Genomic DNA, 20572 nt, shown 5'->3' with positions numbered 1-20572 from the left:
GCTTTGGACCACTCACATTTCTGAATCATTTGCATTATTCTTAATACCATCGTGGCTGAGATGAGAGTTTGGCTTTTATACTGCAGTTTACTAGCAGGACATGCATGCTGAAACAAATCGTAATGCTAGGGATTTGTATCTTCAAGTGCTGTTCAAATACAGCATAATAAAACTTTGCACTGCTCAGGTGAGGAACCAAGAAGTATTCTTTCTCTTTCAATGAGGACTGAGAAACTGAGGCACTAAAGTTGATGCTGTGCACAACCAAGCCCAGTGCAGAGCTCAGGCTGGGTTCCCAGCTCTCCACCCAAAGCTGATTCTCATCTAACTGTCCTGATCATGCCAAGCGAAGCGAAGGCTCCTTGTTCTTTGCAAACACTCGCAATCAAAGAAGCCCTAATCCTCTTTTGACCCAGAGGACCTTGGTGCATGGCAGGGGAGGGGGTATTCCCACTCTGTCTCGAAGTTACCAGGCTAGATTGCTCTTCATCCAACACCACGGAGTTTGGCCGAGAGGGAACCTCCTCCAGCACTTCTTCAATTGTACAGGTAAACATCTAACAGGCTTATGTATGGCATTCAGGCTCCCTTCTGGTCACAAGATAACAAGAATAGATAAAACTTAATATAGTAAAATGGGTAAGATTAATGGAGGTAGCTGTTTTCTGGAAGGAACACAGATGGTAGCTATGAAACTAAAATGAATATTCCTGCTCCCCAATTATTGTGATGTACATTGAGACATTTAGGAGCCTGATTTGGTCCTCACTGAAACAGAAAAAAGAAAAACACTCATTTTATATTATAATCCTCTCCTTGATAACTAGGATTTGCTCAGTTTCTTGTTTACTGTTTTTTTTGTTCACTTAATTGTTCCACCTCCAGATAGAGGTGTCCGCTGAAGAGAGTACAAATTGGTCAGTCTTTTCCCTCCACCTTCATCACATTAAATGAGCTAATAAAATATCTAGTCCTGCTCATCCAGATACCTCAAAGCCTGCTGTAGAGCAGTTCAACATAATTACGTATATTTGAAGACAGAGCAACAAGAAGAAGGAACTGAGATGACATCCATACAGATCACACAGCAACACAAACGAGAGGTGAACAAGGCCTGCTACTAAAGTATGCCTTCAGACACACTGCTTTCAGTCAATGATCAAGCTTCAGATTTAATCAGATTTTTCAGACCTTTCAAAGATTATCTAGGGAAAAGAGTTACGGAGATGTACAGGGACAAGATGAAAAGTACTGAACAAAACTGATGCCACAATTTTTGTTAATTTTTGAAATGTTTTTCTAGGCTGACAAAGAGTCTCTTCTCTTCAAGACACAAATTCCTTTAAAACATCAGACCACTCACTTTCAAGTTTCAAGCAGTAGACAATTAGGAGGAAACCACATCTACAGCTAATCCACTTGAGTTCAGCGGGGTAAAACTTCCTGGCTGATCTGATAATGAAAAGTACAGCCCCCTTTTTGGTCAATGGTAGAAGTCACAGGTAACACAGAGGTTTGGGTTTGCTCCATACCTTTTAGCTACCAACAGCAGCTCATGGGAGGGAGAACACAGTCCCCCTGTAACTGAGGGAGGAAATAACATTTTCTATTTCTTTATGGTTGCAGTGCAAAGTGAGGAAATTGCACATGACCATTGCAAAGACAATGAAAAGCGAGGTTTTAAAACTGGATGGAGAGCTCTACTTCTGAATACTAACAGACACTTGTTTAAGTATCTTTAAAGAGCTATCTATCTTTAAAACTGTCAAAATCAAACTTTCCTTTAGCTTTGCACCTGGAACTCTGAGTCGCATTGAACTTCAGAGACTGGCAGGTATTCCCTTCTGCCTCTCCTCACCCTTCTCAGAAGAGCACATATACACACACAGACACGTACACAAAACAAAAAGCAAACCGAGTAACAAATGTTTGCAACATGTCAGGCACAGTATGTCATAAAAAAATTACACTGCTATGATGCTTGGAGGTAAGGTAATATTTAGTTTGGCTTATAGTTTCTTCAGGGAGCAGAACCCACCTTAGGGGAGATTGCTACTTCTTTTTGGAAGCCTGGATCACCCCATCCTACAAACAGCAGGCTACAGATCTTGGAGCTGATGTAGAAAGGCTGCAGCTTTCCCTTCTTTTCCTGTATCATGGGGGGTAAGACCTTCATCTCTTGCCTCCTGCTCAGAAAAGGATGCATTATCTCTATATTTAGCTTGATCAACTGGGTGGATATTAATACCACATACTTCACACAGTAATGTACCTGACTTCTGCCTCTGTTGTGGCTTCACAACCTACAGAAGACGCTAGTGAACCTCAGCTAATTTTGCAAAACTGTAACAATGTCCACCAACATCCGTTTGTAGAAGAAATGTCTCTCTTTTTTTTCCCCTCAGGTCAGATTGCCTTCCAGCCCCATGGCCAACAGTGACAGACTTTCTTGTGGCCTCACATTGGGATGTATAAATTTTCTTAACTGAACATTGAATCAGAACTTCTATATCCAATCCAGTCCCCATTGTTTGGACATTAGCTCAAAATGATGGAGAGACCAGTTTTTCGTTCTGGTTAAACATGAGTAAATAACAGCCAAACTGTGTCACATCTTAACACAGTTCAATGGAAACACTAATTCTGATTTGGCCTCAAACCAAACTCAGCTTATCTAGAGTGAACTCTGTAGCAATTTTCTATTTTTAATCACCACAATTTTCTATTATGACTTTGTTGCAGATTTTTTTGAAGTGTAGTCTCAGATACCTGCCTTTTAATTCCCCCTTTTCCTACCGTAATCAATTAGAGAACTAGGTACAGAACATGCTGATTAATGGGACTCCAAGAATAAACCAAGTCCTTTATGTCACTTCTTACAACCCTGCAAACATGACATATACAAAGCATTATTTCTACTAAGCTATATGATTAATTGGTTCTGTTAGGAAGTACGCTAATACCTCTCTGTTCCACAACAGATACCATGTAAAGTCGGCAATAACCCACTGCTCCAATTGCTCTCCCTGCCTCGAAGCTACAAAGATCACTAAGAAAAGACTGCTGGCAACACTCTCCGTGTCTTTTTTTGGAAAGAACATCCTTCTTTCTACTGACTGTTTTTCTTCTTTCTCCAAGAGAGAAACTTTTGAGCAGTCTAGGGAGCAAACAAATGTGTTTTGATAAAGAACTGAAAGCACTTCTTCTTCGAGTAATTACTGCTGAAGGGGTAGCATTTCCATGTATCTCTGCGTTGAACATATTCCTCCTCTGGAGTAGGAAAAGCAAACTCTAACAAAGCAGGCAAGCAAAAATGACAAAACAGTTTACTTGTTTATTTAGAGAAAGCTGCCTAAAATTACAATGGAATGATTGCCTTAATAAAAATTATAGAATTCATCCCTGAGGATGGGATTCACCTCATTCGGGTGAGACATCACAAGTTAGATGCCCGTGTTCGAGCTAGCTACCTGAACACAATGCAAGCCTCCATGAGGTCATTCACTTCATCTCAAGATACTCACCCAAGAAAGTCAGACAAATCAGCCTTTGGAGGTCTTTATTTCTGTCCCTTACTATTTCTCTCCATTGGCTATAAAAGGAGCCATGGATGACTAGCTGTAACATGGACATTTAACTTTGAGATGCCTAAGATGAGGGAGACAAATACTACACTATAGTTCCGTATCGTAACTTATATGTAAAAACTATAATCAAAACACAATTGTGATTAATCATATATCTTTATAAGTTGTGAAATTCAAAGTAATAGTTCCCTTATTGATTATAATACATACATTCCATCAGTTTAATATTTTCTGTAAAGGTGCATAGTAACAATCATTCCAAAATAGCTCAGTGTTTTGGACCAAGTTACAATTTCTAAGGGAATCATAACTTTGCCTTGATTTGAATTCAATTAAATTCTCTGCCATAATAGCAGCATAATGGCATAGAGTATTTTTTCTTTATTTCCTCGGCTTGGAAATTAAAAAAAGAATAACATGCAATGTTGCACAATGAAATAGACCTTCTCTCCCATATGGACAGCACTATTCTAAAGTCAGTATAGTTTCGTTTTGGTACAAAAATTAAACAGACAAATCCATTTATATATTTCCTTATAATATCCATTTATATATTTCTTTACAGCACCCACTTTCAGTGCATAAAAAGGAGGAACTCATGCTAGCTCTTAAAACATGTCCTATTAGCCACAGCTGGTAGCTTTTCTTCTCCAAGTCTGTGTTCTGTAGGCTACTTACTGACTCATTGTTTGTCCCTGCTTTTCCATCTGTGTAAGAGATGTCAGAACCTGAGACCCTGATCTAATAACAGTTGTGTACATGTTTAACTTTGCACATGGTGCACAGTTCCTTACTGAAATGCTAATAAATGTCTGAGGTAATACACAAATGATAACTTCACCCATCTTGGCTTTTACTGTATGAAGCAATCCTTCATCTGGTTAAAAACATGGAATTTTATTTTATTTTTTGTCTAGCACATTAAAATACATGAAAAATCCTCTAATTCTACATTATTATTATAACCACCAGTTTTTGCTTTATGTTCTTGCTAAGATTATCTTTATGGACCCTGAAAGATTGATTTGTGTAAAACTTAACAATGCATATCTCCTAAAATAGTGGTCTCAATATTCAACATCAACAGTTAAAAGATCTTATCATAACAAGTAAACTGCTACTGTTGTATTACAGTCGTCCCACCAAGGAATCATTACATAGCAACTCTTATCTCCCATCATACCAACCCAACTATTTTCCAAATACTCAGACAGCAAACTCAAAATAAAGTACCCTGTATGAAGGATGGCTTCCAAATAACCCTTCTTATTTAAGCCACAGTCTTGGGAGCCTCCTCCATGACATTTGCCACAACAGCACGTCTGAATGCAACCTATAGTCTGTATGAGCAGGCAGTGCAGATCCCAAAGTACTTCTGGATGGGGTCTCCTTGTGGGACAATCTCTCTTTTTCTAACTAATGGGGTCTGATTTCTAATGCAGACAAAACTGTGTACATTCCTGATGGAGAGGGGAGGAGTGGGAGTGGATGTGTGCCTTGCAAAAACCTGTGCCAGAAGGAGAACTCACTGGTGAGCAGAGTGTCCCTCAGTGCTCCCAACAGGAGAGTGCCACCTTTCCAGATCAGGAGATGGAGCTGCTCACGTAAGTGCTATTTATGAATTTAGGGTCAAAATGAGCTATGTTAGCTTAGGAGGAATAAACAGAAGACATGCTAGCCTGTCAAAGTAGAAGTGAGAAGCAAGTGTAGACTAGAAGAAAATGTTCTCCACTTTTGGTGCTAACTCAGGAACTAGCATTACTCAGCATGAGCTTTGGATCCAGTTCTGCACAATAAAATCAAATGGCTTTTCTGTTGGTGTCTAAGCAGGAGCACAGTATCCAGTCCTCAGTTGTCACTAAATTCCTGTATCTTCAGATCATGTACTACCTTGTTAGAGGATTATCTTATTGCAGTATAAGTACACAGCCTATAACTCCCATCCCAGGGTGAAACATATTTTAGGCTAACAGTCTCAATGTATTAACTTCAGCTGTATCTATGCTGTGCCAACAAAGTTGAACAACTGAACACTGCAGTTCTTGCTTGCTTTTTCCTCTCTCTGCCTTCACCTGCAACTAACAAACAGCTTTTCTAATTCATTAATCTGGAATTAGGACCTCAGAATTGGATGCTCTGACACTGACCTTTATTTTCATTTATACAGCATCCAAAATGTTCACGGCTTATCTGAGGACTTATCTACCTATTTTGTCTTATCTTGCCTAATTGCAAGGCCAGGTATAAACAGAATAATTTAATCTGAAGAGTAAAGAAACAAACATTGCACATAAAACTGCGATCAGTAAAGCTTTTCTGAAAATTCCCAGGAGTACCTATAGGTATCTCCTACAGCTGGGCTTGCTTTCGGTCCCAAGTTTTTAATGCAGGCCCTATTCTGTGATGACAAAAACGTAGACAAGAAACTTCAGGAGTATTACTCAGCTTTAAGTAATGCAGATTAATCTTTGACTCTTTTTAAATATTTCCGTCGCCATCCTGCCCTCTGAACAGGTGTACCGCTCATTGAGGTGAATAAGAGCAATCCACATTTCCAAGGGCATTATTTACTCTAAAATAATTATTTATTTGTTAAAATGCATTCTCTAATACGCTGAGAATTTGCAATCCATTTTTTTCTTTATTGCAGATTAACACTATTTCCATTTTAATGACAGTGAATGCAATGAGCAGGGCCAGATTGTGCAAAACAAACATGCACTAATTTGTAATCATTTAAATATGTAAAGCTAGACTTTGATGTTAATGCACCATTAAAAAGAAGCCGGGGAGTTCACGCGTCTGTTCCTGTATTGCTTGTCAAGCAGCAGAACAGCTCAAAGAGCAGCTCCTTGATTTACAACATCAAACCCACTTCAGCAAGTTTGCCATCTTGTACAAATTTTTGTAAGTGACATCTGTAAATTTTACAGGGCATGGAAAATCCATGAAAGGAGACTAAATCTAGATAGCCTGTGCATTTCTGTCCTCTCTTCCTCATCAAGCAGCACCAGCAATCTCATCCAAGTGAGCCTGGCTCTGATTCTCCTCCTGTCCTTAGGGACAGAGGAATGGCTTAATCATCCTGGCTGTCAGAATCCTTTCACGGTAATTGTATTTTCCAACCCTAAAGATTATGTTTACAAAGACCTTTGAATATCAGCATGTTTAGGTAATAGTTCCATGTTTTGGAACTATTATTCTTAAAGGGAAAATGAATGTGCTGTGGTTGAGGTTTACATTAGCATCTCCCAGGCAAGTTCTAGACACCTATCGGTTAGAACCTTTAAGCCCAACAACAACTTACACACATTTTAGTTTTCCTCTCAACTATCATTAATTAGAAAAATTGTGTAGCAATTTCACCTATTTATCTGTAAGCTGGGCCATGACTTCTCTAATTTTTCCTATTTCTGAAATACAGAGCTTCATTAAAGTATCAGGAAATACTGACATTTCGATGCCAAATACTTCTTTTTTCTATAAATGGGCTAAATCAGTGTTTCTAAACCGCCGTTTTAATTACCCTCTTGCCTTTTCCAACACCCCCTTTTACATTTTATATCTTTGAGGCTTGTTCAGCACATATACCAGCTGCAACACTTAAATCTCCCTACATACTTAGTGACAGTGTACTGAAAACGCTCTTTTGTGAATGTAAGCATGCTGTAATGTGAGTATGAGCATAAGAAAACAGGCACATAATCCTGCCACAACTGGATCCACACTGGAGGTAATATATAGCAGCCAGGGTAAAAACCATACTCTACTAAAGCAGATTTATCAGAATAGAAAAAACGCCGATCAAGCCAACAAATAATCTATCATAGTGTAAAATCTATCATAGTGTAAAATTTCAATCTGAGACACAAATTCACCAATTTGTGCACAACTTTAAAGCCTGCTGACTTTGTTGGAAATTAAATTGCACACATCCCTGTCTGCTCCAGCTAGTTCATTGCTATGTCAGGGTCAATATGAACAAACCTCCCACTTACGTCAGACGTAGCCTCACTTGGTCACAGCTTCCCGATTATAAACCTAATGATTTCAGTGGCACACAAGCTATTGTCTTAGAGAAGAAAGGGTTCTAAAATCTAGCATGGGAGAATTTAGCCCAGAGTTGGAGCTTCTTTCAAAAGAAGACGATCAGTTGCAGTCTGGAGCTATCGACTCTCTTGATATTCATTTCTACCCTCGTTCTTCTACTTTTGAAGATTTCTGAGTGTCTTGCAAGTTTTTTTTTCTTTTTCTTACATTAATCCTCTAACCAGAAAAGGCTGGAAAGAGTTTTGTCTTTGCAAATTTTATCTCTGGCTACTCTTTAAGTCCCTGGATACCGCACTCGAAGTCATTTCATTCCCACAGCACCAGGAGCACTGAATCGAGAAAGCTGGTTTCTTTTTCTTTCAAGATGAAAGCTGTTGTCTTCTTGCAGAAACAACCCCCTGCCCTGCCCTTGGTTTTGATATTAAAATCATAATTTGTTCTCAGGGTAATGAGCTAATAATCGGGTTCAGGCACCACTAGGCAGGGGCAGAGAATCAGGTTCAGCTGACACTTGGTACTAAGTATGTTTTGGAGATCAGAAATTGTTTACACTACTTATCATCCTCCAGCTTCTAAAAACAACTGCCCAGTATGCTGTGTCAAAAAAATGAGTAAATCAAGCATGAGAAAATAGGGAAATACATATTTTCTTCTTTTAGAAGTGACTATACTACAGTAGTATACAAAGAGTTGATCAACAAATTTGTGCATGGGGAAGTAGATATACATGTAAGTAATTCTATTATGAATGTTAACTAGCAGCATGCATCACAAGGAAAACATCAGAGAAGTTTGTTCATGGAAGCTAAACAAAATATGTTTGCTTTATGCTGCTCTTTTTTGGTCATTTTTATTGGAAGCACAGTTACAGCAGCATAGCAATCGTATTTTTCACTGTGAAAACTCCATGTGTCTTAGGAAACACTATCAGGCACTCTATAGCAAACAGGGTAAAAAGCTAAGTTGGCCAACTTCAAACTTGTCAACCTAGAGTTGAAAATATTCCCTCTTCTGGAATCTCTTGATGTTGCTTATGTCCACCTTTCCGGTAGTGATTTCCAATTCAGAGAAAAATAATTAGATTGCTAGAAAGAGGAAGGTAGCAGTGATTGCAAATGGGATCTTGCCAATGATTTGGCAAACAAACTGTTATTTATCTTAACATTTTCATAATGGTGAAGGAGAAATGTCCTTAGATATAAACATCTCTGCCTGGTTTACTGGAAGATACTAAAACTGTAAATGATAAGAAAAAGTATGCTTACTAAAGTCTTTCTAGTTCACATGGTAGCACTTCTTGGCAGAAACAACCTGAAAAAGCTATATAAGCCTCACCCCAGCCTCCATTTTTTCAGTCGACAGTCATTTTCATGAAAAACTATGCCTCCATACCCACAGACTGCTTCTGTGAAAACAAAAAAAAAGTTTTGCCTGCGAAATTTTGAGTGCATGCTGCAATAAAGCTAAAAAGGATTGAATTTTGGGGAAAAAAAATCACAATAAGGTAGAGAACCACTCTGGTGTCCCATTGCTGAATGGGAGAAGGACACCAACGGCAGAGGAGTCTCTGTTTCTGCATCTCTTACCCTATTTAGATGTCTGGTGTATTCTTACCCCAACACACTGAGACTCCTGCCCTGAGATGCTCTGGGTGCTGGGACGTTCTCCAGAGCGTGCCAAGAAGTCCATCCACAGAGATTTCTTCTCTGTCACAAGACTTTTAGGTCAAGGAGTGAGAATGAAACAAATCCCTGCCCTTGTGCTCACAGGCACCCTTTCAAAGTATTGAACTGCTCACGCAAACACTGCACATAAAATCAGAGAGCGTGTAACGACAGCTTGACCTGATAAAGTCCTATCACTGCATGACTGCCATCCCCAGTGTGCAAACAAGATTTCAGTGAAGTAATTAAAAAGCAGAGAGTAGATAATAACTGTAATTTTATTTGTAACAGTCAATGGAACAGGACAAACTGGCTAGCGGGAAAATTTTTAAAGGATTTTCAAAATGACTATAAAAATGACACAAGTACTTTACATTACCCTGTCTGATTACTTGTGCTTGAAACAAAGCATTAGAAAGGGGGCATTTTTAATACTAACTTACTACTGTTAAATGGGCTCTTATGAGGCTCTTCACTTTAATTAAGGATATGTTCCTATTTTAAACATCTTCAGAATCTTAAGTGTGATGCATCTGTTTCAAAATTACAATCTAGCCAAGACAGAGCAGACAATGAGTCTGTGCAGCATTCATATGCCTTCGGGTTAGGGTACTTCTGCAAACAAACCCGTACTCTTATGCAACGTAAATAATACCCATCACCAGATGATTTATCTGTGAGATCTTTGGAGGCAGGAAGCTATGCAGAAATGTCTCAAAGCCATAGCGTGAAGTAGAGAAAGTGTAATGAGATATTTAGCTAATGTTATCGTTAATCCTACAAAATAAGGAGGAAAGAATGGCGGGGACACAGTTGCAGAAGGGAATGGTGTTTAAACTTAATGCCAAAAGGACCCGAGCTTAAAGGGGTGGGGAAAGGATTTCCAGGGTTCAGCCTTACTGATAAATCTTTGCCCGGTCCAGCCCAATTGCCTCCATTTAAGCAGAAACAGGGACGTATTTCTGTATATTTACATGGCCCCAGCGTGTCCTTACCCAACATCAGGGTGACAGAGACGGCCATCAGCCCTCCAGCCCCCCGTCCCTGCCAGGGGAGAAGGTGAGGTCAGGTCACTGCCGGTTCAGCACTTCTGTAACGACAGCCCACGCACAAATTCTCATTAATTTTAAAAGCACGAAGCGCTGAGCCCAGCCCGTGCAGCAAACCGCCCCTGTGTGAGTCAGGGCCCTGTCCGACCCTACTCAGCACATTTAGGCATTGCTGCTTTACTGGGAGCTTACCAGAGAAACTGGGAGGACAGGTTACGCTAGTGCATCTGCCTTTCTCATCCCATTAGAGTTTGGGCAACTCCGAGTCAGGGATTTTCGCCGAAGCGCGACAAATTGGTACTTTGGATTCGGGAGGATGTAAGGCGCTGCAGGACGAGATGCGGCCGCGCAAGGCCTTGCACCCTGCTATCCCCCTGCCCTGAATTTCGGCGGGCCTGGTGGCGGCCAGCCATTTCCGAGGTGCGGGTCGCTGCCTTCGCCTCCGCCAGAGCCCCGCGGAGCTCGCAGCGCAGGACGGTGCCGGTAAGAGGCTGCCGCCAGCACCGCGGCTCGCCGCGAGCCGCCACCCGCGCCCGCCCGCCAGCTCTGCCCGCAACACGCGCCTCGGGGGGGGGGGGGGGGGGGGGGGGCCGGCGGCGGTGCCGGGCAGGAAGGAGCCGCTGCCCCGGCTCCTCGGAGGAGCCTCGAGGGCAACCGTGAACGGCCGGAGCGGGGCGGCCCGCCCCTCCAGCCCGGCCTCACCCGGGAGGGCCGGGGTTCTGCCCCAGCGGCGGGAGGAGCGGGCGGCCGGCTCCTCCTCGGCTCCATCCGCCCCCCGCTCCGCTCCGCACCGCCCCGGCCCCGCCTCGGCCCGCCCCGGCTGCCCGGAGAGGCCGCTCCGCGCCCGGCTGCCGCCGCCTTCGCGCTCGCACGCTTCGCCGGAGCCGCCCGCTTCGCCCCGCGCCTCCCCGTCCTTCTCCAGCCCGCGGCCGGCGCCCGCTGACGGCTCTCGGCGGCGGGGGAGCCGCTGCGGGGCGGCGGCGGTGCCTGAGGTGAGCGCCCCCGGGGCGGCCGCGGGAGGGGGGCGCCGCTTCCCCGGCGGAGGCCCGGGCCTGGGCTGCCGGGAGCGGGGCCCAGCGTCGCCCCCCGGGGCGGGAGCCGGGCCGTGCACCCTCGGATTGCCTCGTTCCGCCGGGGGCCGACCGCCGAGGCTCTGCGGGCGAGCCTTTATGCACGGCCGGGCTTTGTGCGGGCAGCGGCGCCGGGCACGGAGCGGGGCCGGGACCCTCCCCTCAGCCGCAGGGCTTCCCGGCGGCGGGAGCAGCGCGTTTTTCGTGTCAAAATAAAAAAAAAAAAAAAGAAAAAAATAATAAAAAAAAAGAAACGCCACGTTCTCTTTGAAGGGGCTAGCGGCGGGCGGCCGAAGCCGGGCGGCACGACCGCCGCTGCCCGGTAGGTGTCAGGCTGGCGGTGCGGCTGAGCCTGAGGGAGGCGACTCCCCGCTCGCCCCCCGCTCGCCCCCCGCTCGCCCCCCGGTCCTGCCCTGCCCGGCGCGGTGCTGCTCTGCCGGCCCCCCGTGCCCCTGGGGCGGCCGGGGCCGTCGGGGGCCGCGGGACAGGGCAGGGCAGGCAGGGCAGGGCAGGGCCGCCCGCTGGCCGACGCCCGGCGGGGTGAGTGAGGGAGCCTGTCGGTGAGGCCTGCGGGGAGCCGGCCACGACCCGCGGGTGGGTTTTGTTCGTGCTGGCTCTTCGTTCCTCGGGGGCTGGTGGAAAGTGAGGTGCCCAAACGCGCTCCTTGCCCTCTTTGCTTTCCGTTTCGCCCGGCCTTTACCGTCCACATGCCCCGTTTGCTTGGATCCTGATGCAAGTATCCTGGCCCCAGCCTGCTGGGAGTGATCCGTGCGGTTCGGTTTTGCTTTCTGAACTTGCTAACCAGGAGGTTTAACCAGCAGGTTTCTGAACATCTGCCACATATAGGGGCCGGAGGTGTTTGCCCTTCAGTACAAGCTGAGCACATTGACGCTGCCTGACGCTCTTTAACCTTACGTTAACCCAAGTGTTGTATAATGGGGCGGCTGGATTTGTGTGAGACTTGGTGGTAATGTAATACAACGCAACTACAAATCTTCCCATCGTCTAAAGACCCTTTAAATGTTACTCTGTCTCAGGAGGTGCCTTGTCTGTGTGTGTTTCCAGAGGGGTGCGAGGCCTAGGGAGGGCAGGGCCAGCTTGGCACTGCTGACTGGAGATCTCACGTCTAGGCGGCAGAGAGGCTTTTGTGGGACCCGCCATGAAAATGACGCCCTTTGTTTGTATACATGCGATCGCTTGTTTTGGAAATCCGCTGTATACACGCTGCATAGTTTGCTTAATAGCCTATGTGATAGCTGCAAATAAGACATAACAGGGTGTGCTTTAATTGCGCGATATTGTTTTCTGGTTGCAAACATTTCACATTAGCTTGTGCTAGCAGCTTGGACCAGGTGTGAAGTTATTACGCCGCATCTGCACGCTGCGATACATCTCATACTATAGCCAGCTCTGAAAGCAGTAGCCAGGTGCTTGGATTTTCTTCTTTCTTCATTATCTATTTCACTTTGGTTTTTGTTTTTTTTTTCCAAAAAGCAGGGTGCTGAAATGAGTGATTTTGACCAATCTGTCCTGGAGACTGCAGCCTAGTTACTTAAGGCTGCTGTAGTTTGTTATGCAATCAGATTAACAAAGTTGAAATGATCATTCAACTTCGGGTAAACAAATGATATTTATAACATCATAGGTTAGGTTGACTGTAGCCGAGAGAGGTGCTGCAGTTAGCGCATTGCATATATTTGACCAAAACGCAAGGGATGGACACAGTGACGTAGTAAATATATCTTGGTAAACTTCTCAGTATTATAATGTGCTTACTATTGATTGTCTGTATTCCAGGAGCTTCTGCAGTGCATTAGGCGCAGCCCGCGTGCGTGGGCAAAGTTGCTTGCAGCTTCATTTAGTTGACGAGCAAACGTCTTTGTGCCCAGCCCGACGCTGCCTGGGGTGCTGTGTGGGCTCTGCTTGTTGCAGCACAGGTGTTGCATCCAAGATGACCAACGCTCAACTGGATGCTTTATAAGAAAAAAGTCATTCCAGACATCTTTGCTGAAGCTGGCAAGCCCCTCAACCAGTCCATTATTAGTTGGCTGTTTCTCCTCGTTGTCGTGGAAGCAGCGTTGCGGCAGCAGAGATTTTAAGGCTCGTCTCCCTGAATCCACTCGGAGAGGAGGCGATGGGGTGCGGCTGGGGTGGGATGGGCTGTGTGACGCAGGCATCAGCAGCGCCGGCACAGCAAAGGTGAGACCGTGCCAGCGGGTCTGAGAGCTGGGAGGCAGGAGAGGGAAGCGTGCGATGTGGGGGAAGAAGCTGGAGAGGAGGGAGGCGTTTATCCATGTTACGGCAAGGACCGCTTGTCTGAATCTGTCTGTGCAGGGCCTAGCTGGGGACCCCTATCTGTGGTCGCAGCTCGTAGTGCAGCCATCTCATGTGGGCTCTGGTGCCGTGGAAGCGCACCTCGCTCTAAAAATACTGTAGTGTGAAATATGCCCACTGGTATGACGGTGTGCAGTGGCGTAGGGCGTTTGGGGGCAAGAAGGAATAACTGACTCATGTCAGATGGCTGGAGGCCTTTGCATTGACGTGGAGCTTGAGCCCTTCCAATCTGCCTCTTGTTCAGGGAAAGGTAAGGTGTTGCTCCTCCGTCTTTCTGCAGAAGATGATAGAACAGCGCTGTATTTTGTATAATCATTCAAAAAATATTCTGGAAAGTTTTTTTTTGTTTTTAATTGTTGTTACTTATTTCCTTGTTGCCTCTGTTTAAGCAGGCATCTAATTGCAAAGGGATTTCATAGGCACTTGCAAATACATATTACTATGCTACTGGCTTATCCTTGTGCTATATTACATATTTGCAACTAAATGTATGCAAGCACATTTTGGGTGTACTGGAATCTAAAAAGGTACTTTTGGCAACTGGAAATACCGTTCAGGCCGTATTATTGTAGGATGCTCAGAGAAGAGGCGGTGTGTAATGTGATGAGCAGTCAGTAACTTTAAGACCATGTCTTCTACCGGTACTAGTCTACTTCAACTCCAATTTATTGACAGGTCGGTGTCTTCTTCAGCTGTGTGAGCTGAACAAGATCAGTTGCTCTCCGGGAGACCAGAGCTCTGTCTGGCTCAGTGTCTGTCCTCTGATGGGGGTGCCTAACTGCAGTGTTGTCGCTGTCCTGGTGCAGTCTTCCAGCAGTCCCTGCTCTGCGAGGACTTTGGGCTGGCAGTTCCAGTTGTGTGTAAGAGCTGCTGATGGACGGGCTTCTCTGGAATAGTTGATTGCGTTTTGTAAACCCATTAGTGTTCACAGTGTCCTGTGTTGGTGAACTTCCAGTGCAGCTGTGCACTCTGAAAAGTATTTAAAATCTTTTTGTTTGTTTGTTTTACGGCCTGCCATTTGAAGCACCCGTCTTGTGATTTTATCTGAGTTTTGGGAGATTATCTTCCTTTTTAGATTTTTACATGGAAAATACTATGTTTGGAGATGTTGACAAGCCTTAGAATGTATGTAAAGATAACTGCCATATGTCTGCAGTAAGGTATGCTCCCAGCAACGCTTTCAGTCACCTTTCCTAGTTATGTACCATTGCAGCTGTCACATTTAGGTGACTGTATGCAAAAAAAAATATGTTAAAACCCAAGAAGTAATGAGATTTCTGCAGCTATACATCCTGTACATAGATTTCAGTAAGTCTCAGTTCAGAACCATGCAGACTACAAAAGAGTTGCTGTATGCCAAGCAGTGACTTCAGCAATGTTGTTTGAAGTTCCTGCCAAAGTAAATCTTTGCAAGGTATTTGGTGCAGCAGTTTAGGGGATGTGGAAGGATGCGGGAAACAGCATTGAGAAATAGTATGAAACAGCTTGAAGTTAAGAAATACAGCTTCCAAGAAGTGTGGCATCGCACAGCAAAACCAAGGACTGGCTCCCTACATTGGTCTTCTGGTTAGCTTTCTCCACACCATCCCAGACCACTTAGTGAATGGGTGGGTGTTAAGAAGTTGCCTTTTAAATCCACAATTTCTTTGTGTAGCAGGCAGGTGGGGTCTTTGGACTGTGAATCAACCTATGGTAATTGCTTTTGTACTGGTGGTCCAGGCGTCTGTGTGGGTTATAGTGGTAATGGCAGTTAGGTTTGGTTTATTAAAAGAGGCCCTCCAGCGGTCCGTTCATTTGTTCTTTATTATTCTGGCAGTTTCTGAGATCCTGTTGTTTAAAGTGGGTCAAACTTTCACTTTTTAAAGCAAACAGAAAGTGTTTGTCTTGTCACTTTATACTGCTATTGCACCCTCGAGCCGGTGAATTTAGGATTAAAGTGGGTGGAATTTCAGTTTACTGGTTTACGGATGGGATAAGAGTAGAGAGTGACCTGGCAAACACTTCCTGTTTGTTTTAAAAATAGAGACACTTACATAGTGATGCTATACAAAACAACTGGGCGTGCTTATGGGTAAGATCTCCACAACAGAGTATTAATCCAACAGCATCTCCTGCATGGGTGTCTGCTGTAGCGTGCCTCTAAGGGAGGTAGCTGTGGAGTGAAGAGAAGTGAAGAGATGCCAGTGCCAAGTGACTTCACTGGAATATTGGGCAGCCCCTGGGCAGGGCTCTTCTAAGCTAGTTGAGCTCTGAATGCACTATCTAAACCAGGGAAAAGCATTCGTTCTGCCTGCCTCTTTTGCGGAGCACTGTCTGCTTTAGGTATGTGAGCTGTGAGTTGTTTGCAGAGGCTCCTCCTGATGGGTGGGTTGTGCCTAGGATGATGGGCCCCGCTTTTGGGAGTGGAGCTCAAGTGCTGCTGGTATTGGAAAATCTAAACCACTGAGCATGCCTGAAGGAGCATCAGGATCACGGAAGGGTCTTTCCTCTTATTAGCAAGTGGCCTGTTTTTCTTCTATCTGCGTATCGTTAACGGGAAGCTGTAGACACGATCTTTTTCCAAAACCGGTGGGGAAAAAGCAAGTTTGCTTGAAACGCGTATTTAATAGGAAGAGCGTGGCAGGATCTATATATACAGGTGGGCATTTTCCCAGAGGGGTGTGTTGGGCGGTTCGGGCCATAGCTATGTTGTTGCTAACCAAAATTCTAGCCCTGAGCGTATCTATAAATACCATCGCCTCACCCCTTGGACTCCGTGAAGCGATATTTAGCTGGAGCCCAGTCATACGTCAGAACATAAAAGGACCTTGGTGATCGTGTGCTTTTATAATAAACAAGGAAAAATGTATGCAAGTTGCCCAATATATGCATTGTCCGCACAAAGACAGCTTTTTATTTGGTGAAGGGGAGGCACTTACCTTTTAAACTTTTCTCCTTTGTATTTGTATCTCATCTCATCTCTTTCCAAGTTTTTATTAATAAAAGCATGACAACTTTAATGTAATTATGCATATTTGACAAATAGACCTCTACGTTTTCGACTTGTGGCTAATTAGATTTGTGGAGCCTGTGCAGTTTAGGATATTGGGCGGGCAGATTGTTTTAGCAGGAAGGCAGAGTCGGGAGCAAATTATTATTCTTGCCTTTCTTATGGTGGCGCAGCACTTTCCGTGAACCTGGCAGGTTTCTAGATGGCATGCTGGTGTTGATGCCCTGATCCTGGGGAAAAGGGGTTGAAGTTTGCCTATGTGGAGAATTCCCACTACATTTCTATGAACGGTTAAATAAAGTTCTAAGTATCGGGTATTTGCACGTCTTTACTAGAAGCAGTCAGAGGAAAGAATCGCTTGGTAAAACAAAACCGAGGCTGCCTTTTTAGGGCTGGGAGTGGGCTGTAAGCCCATTTCATCTTTCACTTTGAGGGATGACTAAGATGTTTCTCTCTTCCGGCAATACCCAGCTTGGGCCCTGCTGCTTAATTCTGCCTATGGGCCTCCTCCTCTCAGCCACGCCGTCGTGTGAAGGCAGCTGCCGCGCAGTAAGCGTGGCGAGGGTCTCTCTGTGGGGCTGGATGTGCGCAGCACTGCCGCCCCGGGAAGCCGCCCACAGCAGCCGGGTGCCCTCTGGAGCCGGTGCGAGCGGCGCTTGAAGGTGTGGTTGTGATGCTGAAGGACTGAAGGACCGGGTGCTGTTCTTTGCCTTCCAGGGCAGTCGCGCTCGTTACGTATGCACGTGGCAACTGTGGTCTGGTGGATGCCCGGAGGCTCAGCTTTCTCTCCTGAGCTTTTATTTTTGCGCGAATCTGAAATAGCAGAACCGAAGCTGCTCAATAAGCCAGGCCAAAGCCGGGGGAGCAGATATGGCTGGTCTCCCCTCCACCTACTGCAGAAATGCACAGAGCAGCAACTGGTATGAGTATTTTGGGGATGAAAGAAAAGGCAGCCAGGGTTTTCTAATGTTGTCTCTGTTATTTTTTCCACTCGGGGTTCTTATGAAGATAGCTTTTCCTTATATGTTTTTAATTACTCCCTAGTTGTCAGGTATGGGGCCCTATCATTTAAAAGTGGCTGGCCTGTACTAGCCAAACGAAAATCAAAACCTCCCAATGAACAAGCTTCTGAAATAACTTCTGTCGGGTTTTCTCTGTTTAAAAAAAAAAAAAAAGACGTATCCTTTCTACTTTGGTCATGTCAGATGTGTATCTTTGAGGTTGAAACTTCCCTGATGCTTGTGGGAGAGGGAGCATTTATTTCTTTTGTCTCAAATGCTGCAGTGGTGGATACTAATTAAAATCCAAACAAACTGGGTTTAGGAGGTAGTCTTCCTTTGCCCTCACAGTGAGAATCATTTGTTTGGAAGAGCTGTGAGAATTACACCTGCAGGCGTTCATATAGAGATAAATTAGCCCCTGGCTGCCCCAGATCTTGCTGTTTCAGTCGGCAGAAATCTGCCAGGAAGGCTTTTGAAATGGCAACAGCCTGTCTGCGTGTTCTGGAGCAGATTGTGTACCGGGGACCACGGCACAGCCCTGAGCAAGGACGTCAGCAGCAACTGGCGTCCCCAGCACAAACAGACAGACTCCATCAGCCTGACAGACCGGTGAGGAGTGGCGCAACCCGAATGGACAGATCGTGATGATTGCCAGCTGAGAGTCGAGGGTTTGTTTGTTGTTCTCCCCCAACGACAGGAGCTGACGCTGAGGTGGATTTTCCTATGAATTAGCGTTCTGCATCTCTGATGTTTTGGCAAGAGTGAGAGTATTTCCTAAAGAGAGAAAAAGAAAAAGAAAAAAGGAACAAGAGGCCTCAGACTTAGTAACAGCATTTAGGAGAACAACAAATGCTCGGCCTTGTCAAGCAATGTTTCACTGTGCATTTATTTGGGGATCTTTACAAGCATAATGGAACATTATGAGCTTGATGCTTCACTGAGTTGCGATGGGATTTGGAGGATGTAATTTCTCTAAGACTTTCAAAATCCTAGGCTTCGTGATGCAGTTTTTGTTTGCCTTTACGTTTCTGTGCTAGTCTCCGAGCCTTTTTTCTTCCACAAGAGATGCTTGGGCGCTATCAGGGAAAGAGCTTAAAGGAGAATGAATAGAGTGCAAACAAGTCAGAGCTTCCTAGCAGGTGTGTGGGGACTGGGGCGGGCTTGGTTTGGCCTTAGGGAGAAGTCTGCGGCAGAAACCGGGTCGAGCGGCTGGCTGGAGGGAGGGCTGCACAGCGTGTCCCGCTCGGCGGTGCTTGTGGCACCGCAGTCCCTTCTTCGGCTGAAGCCCAGGGATCAGGCCGACGTCCTGGTGATGGTGTTCGCCTGTGCTTCTTGCCTTGCTTGTCCTGCTGTGAGCCAGTGCCTTAAAAGAACCTCTTGAGGTGAGCAGCTTCCCAGAAAGTTGTTAGAAGCTTAATACTGCCATTTAACGAGGTTTGCGAGTCACCTGTGGCACAACAGTGCTGACGACTGCTTTTCAATCATTAATTTTTGTACAGCCTGTTTTGGCCATTAAGATTGGTTGGCTATGCAAAGTGGCTCCATAAAATGGAAATTATTAGCTTCTATGTGGGTCAGAAAACATTGCATACTTAGCGTAACTCTTGTAGTTAAATGGCCTCCTTTGTTAACCAAATGATTTAAGCACCGGTTGACTCTCAGCAGTGTCAAAAACATACAGTAATTCTTGCTGAGTGTAAATAAAGCGTTTCAGCTTGGAGTGATGACTGCAGGATTGGCTTGAAAGCTATTTTCGGGCCAGAGGTGCAGCCCAGAGCAGGGGGACGGCCGTGGCTCCGCTCCTGGAACGGCGTCAGGACGGAGGATGACTCAGTCAGCCCTGCAACTTCCTTGTTGCTCCAGAAAGGTAGCGATTTATTGCAGGTCTGTGTCAGCAGTAAGCAGCCACCCGCCCGGTGCTGAGTCAGCTCCCGAAGCGGTGGGTAAGGCTGCGCACCCGGTCTCTGCCCGCCGCCTCCTTCCCAGCTCCCTTCCCTCCCATGCCAAGGGTGCCGAGGTTGAAGCAAGAGCAAACGTGGTCAGATCATCACAGAGAGCTCTTGCTGGTGGGTGGGAAACGCGTCCAAACCCAGCCAGGCCCTTCCTTTGTAGGCAGAACAGGTTGGGCAGCAGCAGGGCACCGGAGGAGACGCAAAGCAGAAGGCGGAGCTTGCTGAGGACATTCACTAAGTGCTACAGTTTGAGGGCTCACGTTTTCTGGGGTTTTAGGTTGGCTTGCAGTAGCCAACCGAAATGAGGAGGAATTTCTTAGCTCCTGATGTTACCAGATGATTAATTGGAGTAAGGCAAATAGTTGTATTGCTGCCTTTCCCCTCCTGCCTTCCCCCTCCAAAGACAGGTACAATACTGCCTGGCTGTGAAATAAAGCGCTTGGTGTCAGGTATAGGAGCGATCTTGTGCATATCAAGGGTAAGGATTGTGATGGAGAACAGCATCATAACGGGCACATCTCATCCTCTCCTCCACCCTGGGGAAAGCACATAAAGAACCCACTTGCTATTTCTTGCCATTGCAGCCCTTTTCTTTTTAGAGGAAGGCAAATAGTGGAATAACTGTTGTGTTCCTGTATTTTTTGCCTGAAACAAAATGCAGAAGAAACAAATCTCTTGTTGGGCTTTTTTGCTTTCGGCACGTGCTTGGGAAAGGCACGTTAGAGTGGTGCCAGTCGTGGTCAGTGTTGCCCACTTTCCGAGACGTGACCTTTCACAAGGAGGCGGCACGGTTTTTGTGTGGCAGGGCTAGGGCTGAAGGTCACGGGCGAATTAGCCATGCCAAGGAAGCTATCCAAGACCAAATCTGCTGCGGGT

At 45.4% G+C, this 20572-nt stretch overlaps 2 protein-coding genes across 3 annotated transcripts in view; one reads left to right on the top strand and one right to left on the bottom strand.

Annotated features, from left to right (window-relative positions):
• COLGALT2 (collagen beta(1-O)galactosyltransferase 2) overlaps positions 1-10676 on the bottom strand; it is a 157264-nt gene extending 146588 nt beyond the window's left edge. Inside the window, exons 1-2 of the mRNA XM_040566471.1 lie at positions 10543-10676; positions 10297-10391 (exon numbers count right to left, since the gene is read on the bottom strand). The gene's annotated coding sequence lies outside the window, so the exon portion shown is untranslated. The remainder of the gene's footprint in view (positions 1-10296; positions 10392-10542) is intronic.
• Positions 10677-10705: 29 nt separating this feature from the next.
• The window catches only part of C8H1orf21 (chromosome 8 C1orf21 homolog), a 108774-nt gene continuing 98907 nt past the window's right edge, over positions 10706-20572 (top strand). Inside the window, exon 1 of one of the 2 annotated variants that reach the window (XM_040566478.1) lies at positions 10706-10833. The gene's annotated coding sequence lies outside the window, so the exon portion shown is untranslated. Of the gene's footprint in view, positions 10834-11147; positions 11343-20572 lie in introns of those variants that run through there. The other variant, XM_040566476.1, reaches the window with a different exon arrangement.

The sequence above is a fragment of the Cygnus olor genome, chromosome 8 (genome assembly GCF_009769625.2).
Source record: "Cygnus olor isolate bCygOlo1 chromosome 8, bCygOlo1.pri.v2, whole genome shotgun sequence".
Lineage (NCBI taxonomy): Eukaryota > Metazoa > Chordata > Aves > Anseriformes > Anatidae > Cygnus > Cygnus olor.
This window is presented reverse-complemented; position numbering and strand designations above follow the sequence as displayed.